The sequence below is a fragment of the Anser anser genome (genome assembly GCF_964211835.1).
Source record: "Anser anser genome assembly, chromosome: 3".
NCBI classification, from domain to species: domain Eukaryota; kingdom Metazoa; phylum Chordata; class Aves; order Anseriformes; family Anatidae; genus Anser; species Anser anser.
The window spans coordinates 124,109,452-124,134,601 of record NC_139722.1 but is presented as its reverse complement, the minus strand read 5'-3'; the positions used below and the strand labels follow the sequence as shown (position 1 = coordinate 124,134,601).

Below are 25,150 nucleotides of genomic sequence, written 5' to 3'. Positions count from 1 at the left end.
AAAGCTTTACAGCTGATACAAATTTATTGCAGTAGGACAAAGTGAAAAGCGCTGATATCGCACTTTTTCCCAGAAAGGAACTTCTCGGAAAAGGAGCTAAGTTTCCTGGTGGACGCCAACTTGAACACGAAACAGCAATGTGCCTTTGCTGCAAAAGCAGCTGAGGGTATCCTGGGTGGCATTAGGCAAAGTATTGCCAGCAGGTCAAGAAAGGCGATCCTCCGCCTCTGCTCAGGAACGGTGAGGCCGCACCTGGCGTGCTGGGCCTGGGCCTCCCAGTACAGGAGAGACCTGGACACACTGCGAAGAGTCCAACGGAGGGCCACGAGGACGGTAAGGGACTGAAGCACCTTTCCTATGAGGACAGGCTGGGAGAGCTGGGACCGTTCGGCCTGGAGAAGAGGAGGCTTGGAGGGGATCTCATCGATGTCTGTAAATACACGAAGGGAGGGTGGAAGGAAGACAAAGCCAGACTTTTCTAACTGGTACCCAAGGAACAAAAAAGGAGGCAACAGACACAGGCCGAAACATAGGATGTTCCCCTCCTGTGGTTTCCTGAACATCAGTAAATACTTTTTCGCTGTGAGGGTGACTGAGCACTAGCGTAGGCTGCCCAGGGAGGTCGTGGAGTCACAGTCTTTGTGAGGTTTCAAAACCTGTCTGGACGTGGTCCTGGAAAACCAGATCTGGGTGGCTCTGCTTGAGCAGGGGTGTTGGACCGGGTGACCTCTGGAGGTCCTTCCGACCTCAACCAGCCTGTGATTCCTTTGCAGCCGCTATGCAACCAAATAGCAAGCACAATTCAAAGCAGATAAACGTGAAGAAATGCAGAGGCAAAAGGGGAAATCAGGCCTCGGTACTGCACATAATCCTATGAAAACATCACCTCAGTGCTCATCAGCGTCGAAGAGCAACTTACACGTTTAAGCTTTTGGAAAAGGCCTAGGAAAGGCAACAAGAAACATCACCAGTCTAATCAAAACTCAAAGTTAGCCTTGCTATCTCATAAACTGAAGGTTCATTTGCATCTTGGATGCTACACAGAATTTTATTTTTGCCTATCTTAAAAAGGTCACAGTAGAATAAAAACAGTTTCAGCCAAGAGAAACAGGGATCGCCAAACTTTTGGAACAGTTTCTATCATTTTTGTTGTTTTTTTTTCCTGAGGCAGTCATTTCAACTAGAATCAACCATGAAATCCATCTGAAACAGCTGGAAGAAACTGTGGTTATGAAAAGCCAACCTCCTCCTTCCTTCTCGGGGCCTACAATATGGACCAAAGTCCAGAAGCCACCGAAGGAAACACGTCTGGAGATGATAAAAAGAGTACGTGATTTTGTTGATGGCCTGGTGTGAAACTGTACCAACCACCTTCCTCTTTCTAGAAAAGTACCTTCAGCATCAACAGGTGACAGACTTCACGGCAGCACAGCTCACAAGACTAGACCACTACCAGCCACACGTCTGGGAGACAGAAAAGCTAGCAAGCTCCAGGTATCTGGAAAGCAATATCCAGGACATGTAAAGTACCCATAAATCACTGAAAGACAGAATCCACTGCCGGAAGAAGCGAACGATTGTAGAATAGCGTTCGGCTTATATGCAGGGAAAGACTATGTATTTAGAATCAGGAGTGTTACTCGTGACTATATACAATTCCGAGGAGCTAGCAGAAGTACCGTAGCGTCCACACAGGGCGTGCCTTCCAATCCTTTTACCGGCTTTGTTGCCCTCCTCTGTACGCTTTCAGGGATCTTAACGTTCTTTTTATATCGTAGAGCCCAGAATCGCACACAATATTGAAGGAGAGGCTTCGCCAACGCTAAATACAGTGGGAGAATCACCTCTTTTGACCAGCTGGCTACGCTGTGTTTAATATATCCCAAAATGCTAGACGATAACCCGTGCTTCTGAATCCTTTAGCTATCTTCCCAGGGCCCTGAAATTTATTTTGATTGAACACAGACTTCTTGCTGCAACTTTGTTGGTACCCACGTGAAAGAGCAGGAGTAGGGAATAATCTGAAGTTTGAACTAAGCTCGTAAGCTCGCTAGCAATGTCCCTGATCCAAGCCCCAGGCAGGTAGAAAAGCTCAGCTGTAGAGTCACGTGTATTTGTACCCGCTCATTTCTTCACCTGCCAGTTTATTGTGCTACAGACGTTACAGAACACACAAACTGCAAGGTTACTACTACCTTTTGTAACCGATGCGACCTTTGGTAGGGCTAGCCGTCTAAGAGAGCCACCAAAATCCCCTTCACGCCCGGATTTCACCCGGAGGTCGCTGCGACTTACCCGGACAGCTGGGACAGACGGGCTGCTCTTTCTCCTGGGAAACCTGCGACTGCAGCACGCCAGCTGCAGCTTTCCTCCCTTCAGCTGCCGCGCCACCTTCGCTCGGCGACAAACCCCGCGGGGGTCCCAGCGGCGGGGAGCTGCTTCTGCCCTGGTGAGCCGCAGGGAAAGGAGAGAGCCGGCCGTCAGCGCGCGGGGGGAGGAAAACCTCCGAGGCGCAGCCCGACGATCGGGCGCAGCGAGGACCCGCGCCCGGCCGCCGCAGCCCCCACCCCTCCCGGCCCGACGCTCCGGGGAAGCGCCCCCGAAGGCTCTCGCTCGCCTCACCGCCGGCAGCCGCGCTCGCAGCCAGCGGCAACCTGCGCCTCCCGGCCGCGGCCCCGGCTCGGGGAAAGACCGGCCGCGCACCACAGAACTACAGCTCCCAGCATGCCGCGGGACGGAGCAGTCCATCCGCCCCAGAGGGGAGTCGGCCAAGCGCACGCAACCGCCCGCCCCCCGCGCCGCTTCGCCCCCCTCTCCCCCAGCCCTCCGAAGCCCCGCGCAGTGCAGACCCCGCCGCACGCCCGCTCCGCTCCGCCCGCTCCGGCGCGGCGCCGCCCCCGCCCCGCACAAGGGCCGTTTCCGCAGAAGCCGCCGACCGCGTGGCGCCCCAACCGCCCGCCGCCTCGCCCCCTCCCGGCCCGGCCCGGCCCGGGGCGGCACCGACCACCAACCTCGTTGCGGCACCGCGCCGCGGCGGCCCGGCGCGGCCGCTGCCGCCCATAGCGCCGGCAAGCCCTGCACGGCACCTCCGCCCTGGGCTCCTCCGAGCCAATCACGGAGCGTTTCCGCCCTGAGTTAAGGCTAGCCGTGACGCCGCTTCCGCCCTGGGTTCCCAGCCAATCACGGAATGCTCCCGCCCTCACTGACGGCTCGCTCGGACACCGCATCCGCCCTCACGGTCCAGCCAATCACGGAGCCGTTTTGGCCCTCAGTGAGGGCACGCCCTGACGTCACTTCCGCCCTCGGTTCCCTCGCAGGTAACGGGTCTCAAGGCAGTTTGTTCCCTTTAAACAATAACGGAGCGCGGCTGTGCTTCAGAACGATTGCATTTCTTGAAATCTCTAGGAAGCAGTCCGTGAAATGTGATCTCGGACCCTCGCCTTTTAAGCATCAGAGGCAAACGTGCTATCTGTAGATGCTCCTTAGAAGCTAAACTGTCAGTCTGCAATTGTTTTACCTTTACTGCAACTCAGGACCGCACTCGGAGCGCTGACTCAATGCCGTGTGTGCTGTCTCCAGCTAGCTGTCAGGCACACGCTGCTCCACGGAGAAGTCAAATTTCCTCTGTAATTGCTTACCCAAACCAGTATGGGACGCAATAGGAAACCAGGGAGGAAGCAACCTCTCCTCTGCACTCAGAGTCCGTCCTGCCGTCAGCTACAGCATGGGACAGAAACCGTATTATTCAGATGCGGAGGTATCAAAGATGATCCTCTGAAGTCGCATCGGAGAACTTGAGGCTGGGGGCTGGCAGGAAAAAAAGTAACTAACAAGACAAGCCATCCTAAGTCTGTAAAAAAAAATAGAATAAAAGGAAAAAAAAGAAAAAGGTCGGAGGGTGGGGGTGGGAAGCCAGTAAGAATCAGCCTGATAAAAGGTTTACAAATGAGATGAAGAAGAAGAGGAGAAGGGGAGAGATTGTCTATGCAAGGCAAGAGACCCAGGAGGCAAAGGCTGAAGTCTAGGCAGGCAGACTAGAATGTGACGAGGAAACATACTGGCTTTCTATGAAGAACAGAGCTAGCAGCAAGGAAGTAATAATGGCAGACGAGGGAGACTAGTGCCTTTTCCTTTCACGTGAACATACTCCCTTCACTAGAGCCTACTCCCCTTCAGTATGAAACGAGGACCAACGCTCACAAAATTCAGTTATAAAATAGGAAGCTGCCCTTTGGCAGTCTCTTTCTAAGTGCCCATACCCATCACTTGCTCCTCAAACACTTGCTCATATGTTAGAGAAATGCTCAATCAGTCTTGCTAAAAATACTAGCAGTGAGAGCCTAGACTCATCGCTCCACAAGCGAGTGAAAGCAATCATTCTGCCTCGGTGCAAACATGCAGTATCAGTATGGGACAGACCACTCACAGCCTAGAGCTTCTACTTTCTGTGCTAATTTTTTTTAGCATATATTCTTAACAGTTGCGATTTGCTATTAGCAATCTATATCAAACATTTGATGTTTAATGGTAGCCTGCAACTCAGCTGCGTTCGGCATGGACAGGAAAGTGCTCATTGGTAGGAACCTCATAAATTGCAAGTTAAGCAGGGAACCTACGTTATAAGACACGTGCAGAAACCGCAGCACCTGAACGTAAGCTAACTCCTTCTCTACGCTGGGTATCAAAAACCAACCCTGAATAACTCTCGACATTGCAGAAGCAAGTCCCAAGAATGTGCCCGTAGAAAAAAAAAAACTGGGATGGCAACAGAATTCATTTCAGAAGAGTCTTTTGAGGCAAGACTTCTTGCAGCCTTCCAGTAACTCACCAACAGAAATACACTTTTGTTATCAAAGATCTCTCTGCATTACAGTTTGCGACGTGCCAGTTTCACACATTTTCTAACCCAAGACCAGCTTCTCGATGCACCCCTCGAACGCAAAAGAACGGATTTAGTCTATGCTGCCTGAACTGTACTTTCCTCGGTCAGAAGGTAATATGGTTCGTTCCGGAAAGCATCATTTTTCAGTAACAACCTTCCCCACAGGGGCCAAACATCACGTTAACCAGCCCGGGAGATACTCATGCTATTTCATACATGACGATAACAGGGCAGATACTTGCTATATTCAATTCCTAAAGCGAGCCTCCTTTGGCAAAAGGAAACGCTATTTATTTATTTATTTAGATTTTTTTTTTTTTAAACAATGCCGTGGGTTGCTGTTTTCAAAGGCCTCTCTGTCTTCTCTGATGAAGACATCTCTCATGTAATTATGGAAGCTGCAGCTGTTTCCACCGACAAGCTCTCAAAGTCCTGGGCTCACTAACCTGTGACAGCCGTAATATCCAATTGCAGGTGACGGAATATTCTAGTTCTGCTCATTTCCTTTGAGGCCCAGAAAAGCTCACGACAACAGGAGTACCATGAAAGGACCCATAATATTACCTTTATTTTCAGCTTCTTCTAAGTCCTTCTCGTTTGCCAAGAGAATTTCTTCTCTCTGATCAGGTAACAAGTCAGCAAGACGATAATCAATCTCCGCTCTCTGAAAGAGAAAAGTTTCTGAACTGCATCCTTATATGAAGTCCGTGGTGTTTGACATCTGGCTCACTTCAGCTCATTTCTACTGACACATCTTCCCGCCGTCTTGACTCCCTGGATGCTTGGAGCCAGCTGATTTTTTCCAGGACCCATTTGTGTTATAAACCTGTATTTTAAGGCTTGCCACGTGTTCCCAACCTTAAAGAGTGAGCACATACTGTTCTCTCACCTGCTCAGGCTGCAGAGCTGCCAGGGTCCTGCCACCAGCTCGAGCCCTTTCACCCTGCTGCTCTGCTGGAGGGCCTGCCAAAACAAACAAACAAACAAACAAAACACAACCACAAGACACGCAGACAAAGGTTACAGCCCATGTGGGAGGAAACGAACGCTAACCTTTCATCTTCCAACTCTTTACTCAAAGCAGGAAAACAGGTACGGTCCTAATAGACATATCAAAGAAATTCACTGTATGCCAGAACAGGAAAATCTGTATCAGATACCAAAATGCTGCCACGGTCCCCGAGCACAGCCCTTTTCAAGGCATCACGGAGATTCAGCAAGATCATCCAGGTCACAGGGGACAAACAAGCTCGTATCAAAGCTGCACACAGCTTGTATCAAAGAGACTTGACAAAGAGCAAAAGAATACAAGGACGGCTAAATCTCAGGAGAGATTTAGGAGAAAACTGAAAACAGGGAGGCATCCTTTGAAAAAGTTTAATTAGACAACTAACGAAAAGAGAAAAGATTGCAAAACAACACGGGAATGTACAAACAGCGCTGGAAGCCAAAAGCGGCCTGAGTAACAGCTTGCAGAATAGCTGCTCTCTCCACGCCTCTCCCTGTGCACACTGAAGGGTTCCTACAGAAGAAAGGTTTTCTTCTTGGCGTGGATATCAAAAAACCTGTCTCAAACTGAAACGATACAGAACAAGTTTTGAAACAGAAGCAGAAGTAACAAGTCAAAAGGCTCACGCAGCATTTCACTAAGGAGTTCTCAAGTAGCTCACGGATAAGCTACGTTTTCATTTTTAACTCTCTTGAAATTGTCTGTAGGACAGATGACTTGAAATGTGACTAATAGGCCCGGACTTCTATTTCAGAAGCGTCCTACAGAAATTGCCAGAGCAGGAATTCCCACGTTAAGGAAAATAACAGGAGGTAAGAAAAGAACTAGCGGACACTTGATTAAGAAGGCTTAATTAAGGAGCGTTAAAACAGCTTTTTAAAGCGAGGTCATACTTTATAAAGTAGAGCGTATTTTCGTGTTCTTTGAAAAAAAGTGACACACGCGAGGAGATAAGAGTTCATTTTAAAAAGTTACCTGACTATTTCAAGTGTGTTTTGGAAGACAGAAGACAAAAGAAAGAATGGGAGTAACCACGTTCCATGGTAGAGGAAGGGTCGCAGTAAGATTTCACCTTTACTTTTGCTGTTCACCATACTTGTAATTGTCTGAGACGTGGGGTTACAAGATGAAAAGCTTTACAGCTGATACAAATTTATTGCAGTAGGACAAAGTGAAAAGCGCTGATATCGCACTTTTTCCCAGAAAGGAACTTCTCGGAAAAGGAGCTAAGTTTCCTGGTGGACGCCAACTTGAACACGAAACAGCAATGTGCCTTTGCTGCAAAAGCAGCTGAGGGTATCCTGGGTGGCATTAGGCAAAGTATTGCCAGCAGGTCAAGAAAGGCGATCCTCCGCCTCTGCTCAGGAACGGTGAGGCCGCACCTGGCGTGCTGGGCCTGGGCCTCCCAGTACAGGAGAGACCTGGACACACTGCGAAGAGTCCAACGGAGGGCCACGAGGACGGTAAGGGACTGAAGCACCTTTCCTATGAGGACAGGCTGGGAGAGCTGGGACCGTTCGGCCTGGAGAAGAGGAGGCTTGGAGGGGATCTCATCGATGTCTGTAAATACACGAAGGGAGGGTGGAAGGAAGACAAAGCCAGACTTTTCTAACTGGTACCCAAGGAACAAAAAAGGAGGCAACAGACACAGGCCGAAACATAGGATGTTCCCCTCCTGTGGTTTCCTGAACATCAGTAAATACTTTTTCGCTGTGAGGGTGACTGAGCACTAGCGTAGGCTGCCCAGGGAGGTCGTGGAGTCACAGTCTTTGTGAGGTTTCAAAACCTGTCTGGACGTGGTCCTGGAAAACCAGATCTGGGTGGCTCTGCTTGAGCAGGGGTGTTGGACCGGGTGACCTCTGGAGGTCCTTCCGACCTCAACCAGCCTGTGATTCCTTTGCAGCCGCTATGCAACCAAATAGCAAGCACAATTCAAAGCAGATAAACGTGAAGAAATGCAGAGGCAAAAGGGGAAATCAGGCCTCGGTACTGCACATAATCCTATGAAAACATCACCTCAGTGCTCATCAGCGTCGAAGAGCAACTTACACGTTTAAGCTTTTGGAAAAGGCCTAGGAAAGGCAACAAGAAACATCACCAGTCTAATCAAAACTCAACGTTAGCCTTGCTATCTCATAAACTGAAGGTTCATTTGCATCTTGGATGCTACACAGAATTTTATTTTTGCCTATCTTAAAAAGGTCACAGTAGAATAAAAACAGTTTCAGCCAAGAGAAACAGGGATCGCCAAACTTTTGGAACAGTTTCTATCATTTTTGTTGTTTTTTTTTCCTGAGGCAGTCATTTCAACTAGAATCAACCATGAAATCCATCTGAAACAGCTGGAAGAAACTGTGGTTATGAAAAGCCAACCTCCTCCTTCCTTCTCGGGGCCTACAATATGGACCAAAGTCCAGAAGCCACCGAAGGAAACACGTCTGGAGATGATAAAAAGAGTACGTGATTTTGTTGATGGCCTGGTGTGAAACTGTACCAACCACCTTCCTCTTTCTAGAAAAGTACCTTCAGCATCAACAGGTGACAGACTTCACGGCAGCACAGCTCACAAGACTAGACCACTACCAGCCACACGTCTGGGAGACAGAAAAGCTAGCAAGCTCCAGGTATCTGGAAAGCAATATCCAGGACATGTAAAGTACCCATAAATCACTGAAAGACAGAATCCACTGCCGGAAGAAGCGAACGATTGTAGAATAGCATTCGGCTTATATGCAGGGAAAGACTATGTATTTAGAATCAGGAGTGTTACTCGTGACTATATACAATTCCGAGGAGCTAGCAGAAGTACCGTAGCGTCCACACAGGGCGTGCCTTCCAATCCTTTTACCGGCTTTGTTGCCCTCCTCTGTACGCTTTCAGGGATCTTAACGTTCTTTTTATATCGTAGAGCCCAGAATCGCACACAATATTGAAGGAGAGGCTTCGCCAACGCTAAATACAGTGGGAGAATCACCTCTTTTGACCAGCTGGCTACGCTGTGTTTAATATATCCCAAAATGCTAGACGATAACCCGTGCTTCTGAATCCTTTAGCTATCTTCCCAGGGCCCTGAAATTTATTTTGATTGAACACAGACTTCTTGCTGCAACTTTGTTGGTACCCACGTGAAAGAGCAGGAGTAGGGAATAATCTGAAGTTTGAACTAAGCTCGTAAGCTCGCTAGCAATGTCCCTGATCCAAGCCCCAGGCAGGTAGAAAAGCTCAGCTGTAGAGTCACGTGTATTTGTACCCGCTCATTTCTTCACCTGCCAGTTTATTGTGCTACAGACGTTACAGAACACACAAACTGCAAGGTTACTACTACCTTTTGTAACCGATGCGACCTTTGGTAGGGCTAGCCGTCTAAGAGAGCCACCAAAATCCCCTTCACGCCCGGATTTCACCCGGAGGTCGCTGCGACTTACCCGGACAGCTGGGACAGACGGGCTGCTCTTTCTCCTGGGAAACCTGCGACTGCAGCACGCCAGCTGCAGCTTTCCTCCCTTCAGCTGCCGCGCCACCTTCGCTCGGCGACAAACCCCGCGGGGGTCCCAGCGGCGGGGAGCTGCTTCTGCCCTGGTGAGCCGCAGGGAAAGGAGAGAGCCGGCCGTCAGCGCGCGGGGGGAGGAAAACCTCCGAGGCGCAGCCCGACGATCGGGCGCAGCGAGGACCCGCGCCCGGCCGCCGCAGCCCCCACCCCTCCCGGCCCGACGCTCCGGGGAAGCGCCCCCGAAGGCTCTCGCTCGCCTCACCGCCGGCAGCCGCGCTCGCAGCCAGCGGCAACCTGCGCCTCCCGGCCGCGGCCCCGGCTCGGGGAAAGACCGGCCGCGCACCACAGAACTACAGCTCCCAGCATGCCGCGGGACGGAGCAGTCCATCCGCCCCAGAGGGGAGTCGGCCAAGCGCACGCAACCGCCCGCCCCCCGCGCCGCTTCGCCCCCCTCTCCCCCAGCCCTCCGAAGCCCCGCGCAGTGCAGACCCCGCCGCACGCCCGCTCCGCTCCGCCCGCTCCGGCGCGGCGCCGCCCCCGCCCCGCACAAGGGCCGTTTCCGCAGAAGCCGCCGACCGCGTGGCGCCCCAACCGCCCGCCGCCTCGCCCCCTCCCGGCCCGGCCCGGCCCGGGGCGGCACCGACCACCAACCTCGTTGCGGCACCGCGCCGCGGCGGCCCGGCGCGGCCGCTGCCGCCCATAGCGCCGGCAAGCCCTGCACGGCACCTCCGCCCTGGGCTCCTCCGAGCCAATCACGGAGCGTTTCCGCCCTGAGTTAAGGCTAGCCGTGACGCCGCTTCCGCCCTGGGTTCCCAGCCAATCACGGAATGCTCCCGCCCTCACTGACGGCTCGCTCGGACACCGCATCCGCCCTCACGGTCCAGCCAATCACGGAGCCGTTTTGGCCCTCAGTGAGGGCACGCCCTGACGTCACTTCCGCCCTCGGTTCCCTCGCAGGTAACGGGTCTCAAGGCAGTTTGTTCCCTTTAAACAATAACGGAGCGCGGCTGTGCTTCAGAACGATTGCATTTCTTGAAATCTCTAGGAAGCAGTCCGTGAAATGTGATCTCGGACCCTCGCCTTTTAAGCATCAGAGGCAAACGTGCTATCTGTAGATGCTCCTTAGAAGCTAAACTGTCAGTCTGCAATTGTTTTACCTTTACTGCAACTCAGGACCGCACTCGGAGCGCTGACTCAATGCCGTGTGTGCTGTCTCCAGCTAGCTGTCAGGCACACGCTGCTCCACGGAGAAGTCAAATTTCCTCTGTAATTGCTTACCCAAACCAGTATGGGACGCAATAGGAAACCAGGGAGGAAGCAACCTCTCCTCTGCACTCAGAGTCCGTCCTGCCGTCAGCTACAGCATGGGACAGAAACCGTATTATTCAGATGCGGAGGTATCAAAGATGATCCTCTGAAGTCGCATCGGAGAACTTGAGGCTGGGGGCTGGCAGGAAAAAAAGTAACTAACAAGACAAGCCATCCTAAGTCTGTAAAAAAAAATAGAATAAAAGGAAAAAAAAGAAAAAGGTCGGAGGGTGGGGGTGGGAAGCCAGTAAGAATCAGCCTGATAAAAGGTTTACAAATGAGATGAAGAAGAAGAGGAGAAGGGGAGAGATTGTCTATGCAAGGCAAGAGACCCAGGAGGCAAAGGCTGAAGTCTAGGCAGGCAGACTAGAATGTGACGAGGAAACATACTGGCTTTCTATGAAGAACAGAGCTAGCAGCAAGGAAGTAATAATGGCAGACGAGGGAGACTAGTGCCTTTTCCTTTCACGTGAACATACTCCCTTCACTAGAGCCTACTCCCCTTCAGTATGAAACGAGGACCAACGCTCACAAAATTCAGTTATAAAATAGGAAGCTGCCCTTTGGCAGTCTCTTTCTAAGTGCCCATACCCATCACTTGCTCCTCAAACACTTGCTCATATGTTAGAGAAATGCTCAATCAGTCTTGCTAAAAATACTAGCAGTGAGAGCCTAGACTCATCGCTCCACAAGCGAGTGAAAGCAATCATTCTGCCTCGGTGCAAACATGCAGTATCAGTATGGGACAGACCACTCACAGCCTAGAGCTTCTACTTTCTGTGCTAATTTTTTTTAGCATATATTCTTAACAGTTGCGATTTGCTATTAGCAATCTATATCAAACATTTGATGTTTAATGGTAGCCTGCAACTCAGCTGCGTTCGGCATGGACAGGAAAGTGCTCATTGGTAGGAACCTCATAAATTGCAAGTTAAGCAGGGAACCTACGTTATAAGACACGTGCAGAAACCGCAGCACCTGAACGTAAGCTAACTCCTTCTCTACGCTGGGTATCAAAAACCAACCCTGAATAACTCTCGACATTGCAGAAGCAAGTCCCAAGAATGTGCCCGTAGAAAAAAAAAAACTGGGATGGCAACAGAATTCATTTCAGAAGAGTCTTTTGAGGCAAGACTTCTTGCAGCCTTCCAGTAACTCACCAACAGAAATACACTTTTGTTATCAAAGATCTCTCTGCATTACAGTTTGCGACGTGCCAGTTTCACACATTTTCTAACCCAAGACCAGCTTCTCGATGCACCCCTCGAACGCAAAAGAACGGATTTAGTCTATGCTGCCTGAACTGTACTTTCCTCGGTCAGAAGGTAATATGGTTCGTTCCGGAAAGCATCATTTTTCAGTAACAACCTTCCCCACAGGGGCCAAATATCACGTTAACCAGCCCGGGAGATACTCATGCTATTTCATACATGACGATAACAGGGCAGATACTTGCTATATTCAATTCCTAAAGCGAGCCTCCTTTGGCAAAAGGAAACGCTATTTATTTATTTATTTAGATTTTTTTTTTTTTTTTTTAAACAATGCCGTGGGTTGCTGTTTTCAAAGGCCTCTCTGTCTTCTCTGATGAAGACATCTCTCATGTAATTATGGAAGCTGCAGCTGTTTCCACCGACAAGCTCTCAAAGTCCTGGGCTCACTAACCTGTGACAGCCGTAATATCCAATTGCAGGTGACGGAATATTCTAGTTCTGCTCATTTCCTTTGAGGCCCAGAAAAGCTCACGACAACAGGAGTACCATGAAAGGACCCATAATATTACCTTTATTTTCAGCTTCTTCTAAGTCCTTCTCGTTTGCCAAGAGAATTTCTTCTCTCTGATCAGGTAACAAGTCAGCAAGACGATAATCAATCTCCGCTCTCTGAAAGAGAAAAGTTTCTGAACTGCATCCTTATATGAAGTCCGTGGTGTTTGACATCTGGCTCACTTCAGCTCATTTCTACTGACACATCTTCCCGCCGTCTTGACTCCCTGGATGCTTGGAGCCAGCTGATTTTTTCCAGGACCCATTTGTGTTATAAACCTGTATTTTAAGGCTTGCCACGTGTTCCCAACCTTAAAGAGTGAGCACATACTGTTCTCTCACCTGCTCAGGCTGCAGAGCTGCCAGGGTCCTGCCACCAGCTCGAGCCCTTTCACCCTGCTGCTCTGCTGGAGGGCCTGCCAAAACAAACAAACAAACAAACAAAACACAACCACAAGACACGCAGACAAAGGTTACAGCCCATGTGGGAGGAAACGAACGCTAACCTTTCATCTTCCAACTCTTTACTCAAAGCAGGAAAACAGGTACGGTCCTAATAGACATATCAAAGAAATTCACTGTATGCCAGAACAGGAAAATCTGTATCAGATACCAAAATGCTGCCACGGTCCCCGAGCACAGCCCTTTTCAAGGCATCACGGAGATTCAGCAAGATCATCCAGGTCACAGGGGACAAACAAGCTCGTATCAAAGCTGCACACAGCTTGTATCAAAGAGACTTGACAAAGAGCAAAAGAATACAAGGACGGCTAAATCTCAGGAGAGATTTAGGAGAAAACTGAAAACAGGGAGGCATCCTTTGAAAAAGTTTAATTAGACAACTAACGAAAAGAGAAAAGATTGCAAAACAACACGGGAATGTACAAACAGCGCTGGAAGCCAAAAGCGGCCTGAGTAACAGCTTGCAGAATAGCTGCTCTCTCCACGCCTCTCCCTGTGCACACTGAAGGGTTCCTACAGAAGAAAGGTTTTCTTCTTGGCGTGGATATCAAAGAACCTGTCTCAAACTGAAACGATACAGAACAAGTTTTGAAACAGAAGCAGAAGTAACAAGTCAAAAGGCTCACGCAGCATTTCACTAAGGAGTTCTCAAGTAGCTCACGGATAAGCTACGTTTTCATTTTTAACTCTCTTGAAATTGTCTGTAGGACAGATGACTTGAAATGTGACTAATAGGCCCGGACTTCTATTTCAGAAGCGTCCTACAGAAATTGCCAGAGCAGGAATTCCCACGTTAAGGAAAATAACAGGAGGTAAGAAAAGAACTAGCGGACACTTGATTAAGAAGGCTTAATTAAGGAGCGTTAAAACAGCTTTTTAAAGCGAGGTCATACTTTATAAAGTAGAGCGTATTTTCGTGTTCTTTGAAAAAAAGTGACACACGCGAGGAGATAAGAGTTCATTTTAAAAAGTTACCTGACTATTTCAAGTGTGTTTTGGAAGACAGAAGACAAAAGAAAGAATGGGAGTAACCACGTTCCATGGTAGAGGAAGGGTCGCAGTAAGATTTCACCTTTACTTTTGCTGTTCACCATACTTGTAATTGTCTGAGACGTGGGGTTACAAGATGAAAAGCTTTATAGCTGATACAAATTTATTGCAGTAGGACAAAGTGAAAAGCGCTGATATCGCACTTTTTCCCAGAAAGGAACTTCTCGGAAAAGGAGCTAAGTTTCCTGGTGGACGCCAACTTGAACACGAAACAGCAATGTGCCTTTGCTGCAAAAGCAGCTGAGGGTATCCTGGGTGGCATTAGGCAAAGTATTGCCAGCAGGTCAAGAAAGGCGATCCTCCGCCTCTGCTCAGGAACGGTGAGGCCGCACCTGGCGTGCTGGGCCTGGGCCTCCCAGTACAGGAGAGACCTGGACACACTGCGAAGAGTCCAACGGAGGGCCACGAGGACGGTAAGGGACTGAAGCACCTTTCCTATGAGGACAGGCTGGGAGAGCTGGGACCGTTCGGCCTGGAGAAGAGGAGGCTTGGAGGGGATCTCATCGATGTCTGTAAATACACGAAGGGAGGGTGGAAGGAAGACAAAGCCAGACTTTTCTAACTGGTACCCAAGGAACAAAAAAGGAGGCAACAGACACAGGCCGAAACATAGGATGTTCCCCTCCTGTGGTTTCCTGAACATCAGTAAATACTTTTTCGCTGTGAGGGTGACTGAGCACTAGCGTAGGCTGCCCAGGGAGGTCGTGGAGTCACAGTCTTTGTGAGGTTTCAAAACCTGTCTGGACGTGGTCCTGGAAAACCAGATCTGGGTGGCTCTGCTTGAGCAGGGGTGTTGGACCGGGTGACCTCTGGAGGTCCTTCCGACCTCAACCAGCCTGTGATTCCTTTGCAGCCGCTATGCAACCAAATAGCGAGCACAATTCAAAGCAGATAAACGTGAAGAAATGCAGAGGCAAAAGGGGAAATCAGGCCTCGGTACTGCACATAATCCTATGAAAACATCACCTCAGTGCTCATCAGCGTCGAAGAGCAACTTACACGTTTAAGCTTTTGGAAAAGGCCTAGGAAAGGCAACAAGAAACATCACCAGTCTAATCAAAACTCAAAGTTAGCCTTGCTATCTCATAAACTGAAGGTTCATTTGCATCTTGGATGCTACACAGAATTTTATTTTTGCCTATCTTAAAAAGGTCACAGTAGAATAAAAACAGTTTCAGCCAAGAGAAACAGGGATCGCCAAACTTTTGGAACAGTTTCTATCATTTTTGTTGTTTTTTTTTCCTGAGGCAGTCATTTCAACTAGAATCAACCATGAAATCCATCTGAAACAGCTGGAAGAAACTGTGGTTATGAAAAGCCAACCTCCTCCTTCCTTCTCGGGGCCTACAATATGGACCAAAGTCCAGAAGCCACCGAAGGAAACACGTCTGGAGATGATAAAAAGAGTACGTGATTTTGTTGATGGCCTGGTGTGAAACTGTACCAACCACCTTCCTCTTTCTAGAAAAGTACCTTCAGCATCAACAGGTGACAGACTTCACGGCAGCACAGCTCACAAGACTAGACCACTACCAGCCACACGTCTGGGAGACAGAAAAGCTAGCAAGCTCCAGGTATCTGGAAAGCAATATCCAGGACATGTAAAGTACCCATAAATCACTGAAAGACAGAATCCACTGCCGGAAGAAGCGAACGATTGTAGAATAGCGTTCGGCTTATATGCAGGGAAAGACTATGTATTTAGAATCAGGAGTGTTACTCGTGACTATATACAATTCCGAGGAGCTAGCAGAAGTACCGTAGCGTCCACACAGGGCGTGCCTTCCAATCCTTTTACCGGCTTTGTTGCCCTCCTCTGTACGCTTTCAGGGATCTTAACGTTCTTTTTATATCGTAGAGCCCAGAATCGCACACAATATTGAAGGAGAGGCTTCGCCAACGCTAAATACAGTGGGAGAATCACCTCTTTTGACCAGCTGGCTACGCTGTGTTTAATATATCCCAAAATGCTAGACGATAACCCGTGCTTCTGAATCCTTTAGCTATCTTCCCAGGGCCCTGAAATTTATTTTGATTGAACACAGACTTCTTGCTGCAACTTTGTTGGTACCCACGTGAAAGAGCAGGAGTAGGGAATAATCTGAAGTTTGAACTAAGCTCGTAAGCTCGCTAGCAATGTCCCTGATCCAAGCCCCAGGCAGGTAGAAAAGCTCAGCTGTAGAGTCACGTGTATTTGTACCCGCTCATTTCTTCACCTGCCAGTTTATTGTGCTACAGACGTTACAGAACACACAAACTGCAAGGTTACTACTACCTTTTGTAACCGATGCGACCTTTGGTAGGGCTAGCCGTCTAAGAGAGCCACCAAAATCCCCTTCACGCCCGGATTTCACCCGGAGGTCGCTGCGACTTACCCGGACAGCTGGGACAGACGGGCTGCTCTTTCTCCTGGGAAACCTGCGACTGCAGCACGCCAGCTGCAGCTTTCCTCCCTTCAGCTGCCGCGCCACCTTCGCTCGGCGACAAACCCCGCGGGGGTCCCAGCGGCGGGGAGCTGCTTCTGCCCTGGTGAGCCGCAGGGAAAGGAGAGAGCCGGCCGTCAGCGCGCGGGGGCAGGAAAACCTCCGAGGCGCAGCCCGACGATCGGGCGCAGCGAGGACCCGCGCCCGGCCGCCGCAGCCCCCACCCCTCCCGGCCCGACGCTCCGGGGAAGCGCCCCCGAAGGCTCTCGCTCGCCTCACCGCCGGCAGCCGCGCTCGCAGCCAGCGGCAACCTGCGCCTCCCGGCGCGCACGGCCCGGCCCCGGCCGCGGCCCCGGCTCGGGGAAAGACCGGCCGCGCGCCACAGAACTACAGCTCCCAGCATGCCGCGGGACGGAGCAGTCCATCCGCCCCAGAGGGGAGTCGGCCAAGCGCACGCAGCCGCCCCCCCCCCCGCCGCCCTCTCTGCGCCCGCCCGCCCCCCCCCCCCCCGCGCCGCTTCGCCCCCCTCTCCCCCAGCCCTCCGAAGCCCCGCGCAGTGCGGACCCCGCCGCACGCCCGCTCCGCTCCGCTCCGGCGCGGCGCCGCCCCCGCCCCGCACAAGGGCCGTTTCCGCAGAAGCCGCCGACCGCGTGGCGCCCCAACCGCCCGCCGCCTCGCCCCCTCCCGGCCCGGCCCGGCCCGGGGCGGCACCGACCACCAACCTCGTTGCGGCACCGCGCCGCGGCGGCCCGGCCCGGCCCGACAGCTTCCGCCCATAGTGCCGGCAAGCCCTGCACGGCACCTCCGCCCTGCGTTCCTCCGAGCCAATCACGGAGCGTGTCCGCCCTGAGTTAAGGCTAGCCGTGACGCCACATCCGCCCTCGCGGTCCAGCCAATCACGGCGCCGCTTCCCTGTGGGAAGGCGACCCTGAGGCTGCCCCTGTGCTGCCTTTTTTTTTGTTTGTTTGTTTGTTTATTTTTTTTTTAAAGAAGGCGCGGGTGTTCTTGGTCCTCTCTCGTCAAGTCTGTCTGCGAGAAACATCTCAAATAATTTTCTTGACACGCGATCTTCTCTGAGGCTATTTTATTCGCGGTTGCAGTGGCGGGCGTCCTGCCGATCAGGAGCGCATTGCAGTAAGCACAGCATCAACTTTTATTCCCTGTTCCCCGACACCTGATCCCCTCCCCTGTATGTACCATGTATGTACAATCTTACTTCTTTTTCAACCATTTAATTTCTCCCTTCTTATTTCCTTTTTTTTTTTTTTTTTTCCCTTTCTTATGTTTCAGGAACCTGTGATCTTTGTTTTACCGTGCCCACGCTGCTCAACCTGTTTTTCCTCAAGCTTCTGCCTTATTTCGGAACAGTGAGGCCGCCTACTGTCCGCTTACCCACGTGGCGTTTCTCCTCATTATGACTGCACAACTACCTCGGAATACAGAAAATTAGTTCTCTACTGCAAAAACACAACTTAGTTTCTCACAGCTCCCTCCTCTCCTTTCCTTACTCCTACTGTTGTTTTTGCACCTCTTCACGTACCGCGCTCTTGAGTTTCTCCAACGTTAAGGCGCAATAGTCTTCTTCGGATGTCACGGGGGATGGGAGGCGTACAACGCCATTATTTTTACAATACCAACAAATAGTTGTTTGAGCCAATTCTGTTCAGGTAACCACGAAGTTAGTTTCTCCCAAATGTTTCTAAATGCCCAGGAACTGTCACATTGAGCTACTCTATGTAGGATCTTCCCCCCCCCCCCACGCCCCCCCAGTATACCTTTTTTCCCCCCAAATATCAGTCAAATCCGTCCCGTTTGATCTACATCTATACAGCAACTAGCATTAATTACAGTGCACGCTCCTCCTTATGAGGTTATTAATGAATCTAATACTATTCGATTCTACGGTGCTATTTTTGCAAACTTATCAAACTTATTTTCTAGTTCTTCAGTTATAGCGGAGATATTTACAATAGCTTTTTCTAATTCACCCACCCCTCACCGAGGTAAAAACCACCTTGCAAAGCTGTGAAATACTAGAGAATTTTACTAGAGAATTGTCTGGAGTCCGCTTAATCCTGCGTGTGGTCTCAAGGGGGCTTTGGCTTTGTGGGTCTTCAATAATAGTCACGTTTGGAATTATTGCCTCCAGGGTGCAAGCTCCCTTCCATCCCAGGGGCAACACCTTCCTGGCTTTATTGCCACGTAGCCAGTACCACCTCTCGCCATTTGGGACAGGCCATCCAGTTGCAGGATTCTCACGTCGCATCTGGCACGCGCTATGTATATTAGCGTTCCTGTGGCTACCATATTTGGTGCAGCGTGGATTATTCCCTGCGTGGATAATTCCACACCCAGGGTCAGTACTATCGCCCCCTGAGTTTCTATCACTGTTGTTTAAAAGGCACCTTCGATAACGCGGTATATTGTAGCCAGGATTACGCGCAGGGAGCGTGAGAAACACTCCGTAGCCAGTAGCTTAGGCTCAGGCGAGGATCTCAGTGAAGTAGTAATTTATTCGCGATCGCAATGGCACGCGTCCCACAAGCAGGAGCGCGCCTACTAGTCACACAGTACGGTTTGTGTACTTTCTTTCTCGACGACCGGGACCCTCCCCTGTTTCCCCACTGACTGGGTATTCCGGGTTCACAACCTATCCGACGCTTCACAGACACTACGTGGCCTTCAGTTGCCGGCCTGTTCAATTTCAAATTTCTTTTGACTTTTTTACTGTTTGAAGTGGTAATGTTTCTTCACTGATCTGACTTGACGCCGTGATTTTCACCTAGCTGCTCTGAGGGGTCCGGTTGTCTGCATTTTACAAGGTTGTCCGTTAAGCTTTCTTATCACTGCGAGCCTATCTCAACACCGCATTCCTTCCCTCTAAACAACGTAACTCTGCAAAAACAACATTTTTATTCCCACAATTCCCCCCTTTTCTTCTTTATAAATTGTTGATTTTTGCAAAACTTTTCTCTGCGGTGTAATTTGGTAGATCTCTTCCTCTTCTTCACCTTCTTTGCTTTCCATCCCCTCTAATATCATCGCCTTACGTGAGTAAGGTGGTGGCTCCACGGTCATTTCTTTCGATAGTGCAGTTTCAGTGAGCCGCTGTACTAGTCCTTTTACACAGGGGATAATGCAACAACCAAGGGCCGTCAAAACTCCTGATACTACGATCAAGGACGCAGATACGGACGCTAGGATCCCTTTCCATTTACCAAACCAAGATTCCGAACATCCCGCGAAGGAAGGGCCGGTTCCTAATTACTCTGCCAATTCACTGGCAAGGGCGGGAAGCCCTTGCAACGCTCTAGTTACTGTGCCATCTGGGGCAGTATTGTTGGGTATAAAAGTGCAACAATGGTTGCTCAGTATCACACACACACACACACCTCCTTTCTCCGCGATCAACATATCTAATGCTATTCTGTTTTCCCAAGCCATTTTGCTGGTGGCATCTAGTTGTTCAGCGATTTCTCTTATCACATCCCTTGTATGATTTATGAATATCTGCTGACTATAATAAATACTCTTATTGATTGTTACCCACCAGAACAGCGACTCAAACCCTGCAGCAATGTGATTCCTGGCTTTCTGTTCATCGGGAACTCCTCTAGGCACCCCAACAGAATCTATGTACACTCTATCATCAAATGACATTCCTAAGCCTCTTTTACTTCTTCTGTGTATTTGTGATGTTTCTCTTTCAAATGCCAGGGTGAAGGGTATAGCTAATTGAACAAGTGCAAAAGTGCCTCCCCAATTAGATGGTAGGGTGGACCATAAGATCTTCCCTCTGCAGTACCACCACAGATCTGCCCTGGGGATCTCAAGTCTTGAGCAGTTTCCCATCAGGTCCTTGGTAGCATTCAAGGTCCTCGTGCACAAGGCAAATTCTCCCAGATGCCGGGTAGCGCTCACACCCTGCCGTGAGAGGCAAGCTGCATGGTCACCTGTAGCTGTAGAGAATGCAGGGGGAACCCTGATATTGCTATCACGCAAGGAAGGGAACAGCAAAGAGAGAGACTTACAGGCCTCATTTCCCCAGGCAGTCTTTTCTTGGTACAATGCAATCATACATCGCATCCCCTGGGAATCCCTGGTCCACCCCAATGGGAAGGGCACTATCCGGGCAATCCGTCGTCCCGAGGCACAAGCATAGCAAGTGCTACGGTTGAGACTCTGGACAGCATATTTGACCCATTCTATCCAGGCATTCACATCCCCATACCCTGTTTCAATCTCAAATGTTTGAACTGCCACATTTCAAAGAGAGCCTCCTGTTTTCTCTCCTGTTTTCTCCTTGAGTTTCTCCCTTTCTCTGATGGCAATAGAGGATCGTTTCCATACAGCTGCTCTCAATCTGGCTGTTGGGTGTCTCCCAGTTACTTGTTCTCTCTGCTCAGTTGTCATTGGGCATTTAAATCTCCACAAGCTAACACCTCACAAGCATCAAACATGACAGATTGTGGTACATAACCCTCTGTCACATTCACCCCTATTTTGACGGGGTATCCCATCTTACTATTATCTGGTCATGCCTTTTCCAAGTTGCCAATTGACCAAGGCCTTCTCTGAGGCCTACAGTCACTAGAAACAAAATTAATAGTTGATTTTTCCCGGTCATTATTTTTAACCCTTAGGTTTCCAAATAATTACCAATACAAAGAGTAAGATATATGTACCCTACTACTAGAACAAAAACCCCTTGGGAGCACTTTGATTCGCTATAGGCCAGTCCTTTCTCTCAATCACAAGTCACACTCATTAGTTACCTGTGAAAATAAAAGGTTAGTTTACAACTGTAAGCTTTTATCCTGCTCACAGTCCACTACAAGATTTTTCTCTTCGATTTCAACTTCCAACAAGTCTTCTGTAGGAACAGCTTCCCAGGTATTAGGGTCGACGGATGCCTTCACTCGAGTATAGTGAGTCCAGCCTTTTTGTGCAGTTCTTACGGCTGTTTCAGTGGTTAGTAGTACTTGGAATAGTCCTTCCCATTCAGGCTGGAGTTTTGATTCTTTCCAGGTCCGAATCAGGACCCAATTTCCTGGTTGATGGTGGAGAATGGGGAATTCCAAAGGTGGGGTTTGAGCCAACAACCCACGGGTCCTGAGAGATGACAAAGAAGAGGACAACCCCAGAATACAGTTCTTAGGAAACTTCTCTTGTTTTGAATTGTGGTATCTCATCCCTTCTGCCCAGATAGGGGAATCCGAACAACATCTCATACGGTGAAATTCCTATATCGTTTCTTGGTGCTGTTTGAACCTGGAGGAGTGCTAAAGGTAATCATTCTACCCAAGGAAGTTGGGTTTCTAACACTAACTTAGTTAATTGCTTCTTTAATGTCTGGTTCATTCACTCTACCTTCCCAGAAGAGGAGGGGTGCCAGGGGGTGTGAAAATTCCATTGAATCTCTAAGGCCTGCATTAGCCCTTGCAGTACTCGTGAAGCGAGATGACTTCCGTGACCTGAATCAATGTTTTCAACTATCCCATATCTAGGGACTATTTGCTCCAGTGATACCTTAGCCACCGTGTTCGCAGTGGCAGATACTGAGGGGAAAGCTTACACCCATCCGGTCAACTAGGACAAACAAGTACTTTAGTCTCCCTACTTTAGGTAACTCGGTAAAGTCTACCTGTATGCTTTGGAAAGGTCAAATCCCTGGCTCCCGTCCCCCTCTAGATGGGTTACGGATGACCTTTTTATTTACCTTTTGACATACGGTACATCCTCTGCATATTTGCTTCGCTACAGTGTATACTCCTACACAGACATACTTTCTTAGCACAACATCACACATTGCTTGCACCTCCCAGTGACTCTCTTGATGTAAAACAGTTAATATTTGCCTCATTGGTGCTTTATTCAGCATTTCTCTCCCATCAGGGAGTATCCATTTTCCCTCAGACTTCGTGGTGCCTGATTCCTTAAAAAAAAAAAAAAATCTCTCAAAACTTTTTAATTCTTTCTCAGTTTTCAACAATTCCCTGAATCCTCTCTGGATTTATTCTTTGTTTTCCCTCAGACATTAGATGCCTTAAATACCTGACTTCTCCTTCTACATATTGTAATTTCTTTTTCAATACTCCCGAGCCGAATAGCTTGTCAGTAGCTTCCTTCACAACTCTTTTCTCCTGTCCTGACAATAAATGATCATCTACATATTTGTAACAGTAATACCTCCTCGGGAGGTTGTAATTGCTCCAAAATCTGTTCTAGAACTTGCCCAAATAAATTGGTGGCCCTGTAAACCCCTGAGGTAAAACTGTCCATCTGTATTGTTGCTTCCGCCCCCATTTCAGGGTCTTTCCAGTCAGAGGTGAATAGATCTTTGCTCTCAGGGCCTGAGAGCACTCCATTAATAACACTGTTATTCCAGTCTAACAATTTGCTATTTGAATGCCCAATTTCATCATCAAATCCCTTCCCTACAAGTTAGTCCCTGCCTTTGGTACATACAGTAATTGCCCAGTAATCATTTTATCCCCTACTCTCAGCCTGGTATCCCCCAAAAGTGGGGCTGTTATCCCAGCCCCTTCTACCCCCATCACTTTTAGGGTTTCATTAGTTAATTTAATCCCTGATACTTTACAAGCCAGTAATGATCTAGCTGCCCCAGTGTATTGGGTTCACATACCAAGGTTTGGGGGGGGAGAGGGGGGGTGGAGCAGGCTGCCCCCCCCCCCCCCCCATACTTGGGAAACTGACCAAACATCACAGCAAATATACCAAAACTTCTAGACTGTTACTTAGATAATGCCTTCATCCTCTTTCCCTGCTCATTCAACTTCAAACAGCTCTGTCAAACACTACATACCCCACCTTTAACACCTTCAATAACCCTTTTTAACACTTCTATCTTTCTCCAGCCTGTACTTTCCCATTTTCCTTCTCTCCTCCTTCTTCCACTCTGGATATTCCTATTTGAAACGGCCAGCCTGGCCACACTTCAAAGCCTGTCTTTCCTTGCCTGCTATTCCTTCATCTCTCTTCCTCTCCTTTCCATCCTGGCCCTGACTCCCCCAGATGATTTTCTTCCTCTCTCTCCAACCCTCTGCCTCACTACCTGCTACACTGTCAATACCATTAGTTTCGCTCTCTGCTTTTCCTTCTCATCTCCCCTCCCGATATACACCTCCAGGGCCTCCCGCAGGAGGGCCCCCCACAGTGACTGTTCACTACAACCCCCACCTTCTGGAGCTTTTTCTGTGTATCTTGCCAGGCTTTAATCACAAAATGAACTTTCAAGAGACCTTGGGATACCAGGTCCTTGGGATTCATCCACGAGTACTTTCCCATTCTGACCCCAAATCTCTCATATGATTTCGGTGTTGTGCATTATTATTATTCCAGCCAGGATCAGCAAGGATCCTACTAGTTGTTACCTCACAAAGAAGGACGTACCTATCTCTACTTGGAAACGCATCAGTCCGTAGACTCTGACCCACCTAAAGACCCCTGCAACTGACTGAAGCAAAAACAAAGCACTTACCCCAAACTGCAGCCCAGGCAGAATGAGCTCTCTGATGGGATGCCTGTGACTCAATTACCATTAGGCCCTCCCTGGAACCCAAAGCCAATCACCTGGGAAAGGGGAGGGGCAAAGCACAAGAAAGTAGAAAGCAGAAAGAGAGCAGGAGAAGCAGCAGCTGTTTTTCTTTTCCTTTATTTTTTTCTAGCTTATCTGAACAGCATGCAGAGTGCAGACCGGAGAACTGGCGTCTCTCTAGAAGCAACAATACCAATGCTTTTGCTTCAGCTTTGAATATTGAAATGACAATATGAGAAAGCAAGTTACTGAAGCTAACTGGAATTAGCTCAACTTTTCTTCTGCACAGGAAGAAAAATCTAGCAGCATAACAGATTACACCCCAAAACCAAAATCAATGTAGTAACATCACTCGCAGGAAAAAATGTAGTAAATGATGTAGTAACATCACTCGTGGCCCCGAGGCGCCTGCAGTACCCACTTTTCGCCACCAGGTGGCGAAGAGGGCGCCAGGGGGAGCCACAGGGTATGCGCTGACCGAAGGCGCCTGCAGTACCGGATTTTCACCAGCAGGTGGCGGAAGAGGGCATTGAAAGGCGGCACCGCGCATGCGCGGCGCCGGGGCGCCTGCAGTACCCACTTTTGGCCACCAGGCGGCGGCAGAGGGCGCCAGGGGGCGCCACCGCGCATGCGCGGCGCCGGGGCGCCTGCAGTACCCACTTTTGGCCACCAGGCGGCGGCAGAGGGCGCCAGGGGGCGCCACCGCGCATGCGCGGCCCCGGGGCGCCTGCAGTACCCACTTTTCGCCACCAGGCGGCGGCAGAGGGCGCCAGGGGGTGCCACCGCGCATGCGCGGCCCCGGGGCGCCTGCAGTACCCACTTTTCGCCACCAGGCGGCGGCAGAGGGCGCCAGGGGGCGCCACCGCGCATGCGCGGCCCCGGGGCGCCTGCAGTACCCACTTTTCGCCACCAGGCGGCGGCAGAGGGCGCCAGGGGGCGCCACCGCGCATGCGCGGCCCCGAGGCGCCTGCAGTACCCACTTTTCGCCACCAGGCGGCGGCAGAGGGCGCCTGGGGGCGCCACCGCGCATGCGCGGCCCCGGGGCGCCTGCAGTACCCAGTTTTGGCCACCAGGCGGCGGCAGAGGGCGCCAGGGGGCGCCAACGCGCTTGCACGGCCCCGGGGCGCCTGCAGTACCCACTTTTCGCCACCAGGCGGCGGCAGAGGGCGCCACCGCGCATGCGCGGCCCCGGGGCGCCTGCA

At 50.1% G+C, this 25,150-nt stretch overlaps 2 long non-coding RNA genes across 2 annotated transcripts; one reads left to right on the top strand and one right to left on the bottom strand.

Annotated features, from left to right (window-relative positions):
- Nucleotides 1-17,390: 17,390 nt before the first annotated feature.
- On the top strand, nucleotides 17,391-22,194 carry LOC310897914. The gene is made up of 2 exons (XR_014582788.1): nucleotides 17,391-17,524; nucleotides 17,681-22,194. It is a non-coding gene; the product is annotated as an uncharacterized lncRNA (long non-coding RNA).
- On the bottom strand, nucleotides 18,884-24,556 carry LOC310897911. The gene is made up of 2 exons (XR_014582785.1): nucleotides 23,892-24,556; nucleotides 18,884-22,325 (listed from the first exon to the last, which is right to left on the bottom strand). It is a non-coding gene; the product is annotated as an uncharacterized lncRNA (long non-coding RNA).
- Between the last annotated feature and the right edge of the window lie 594 nt (nucleotides 24,557-25,150).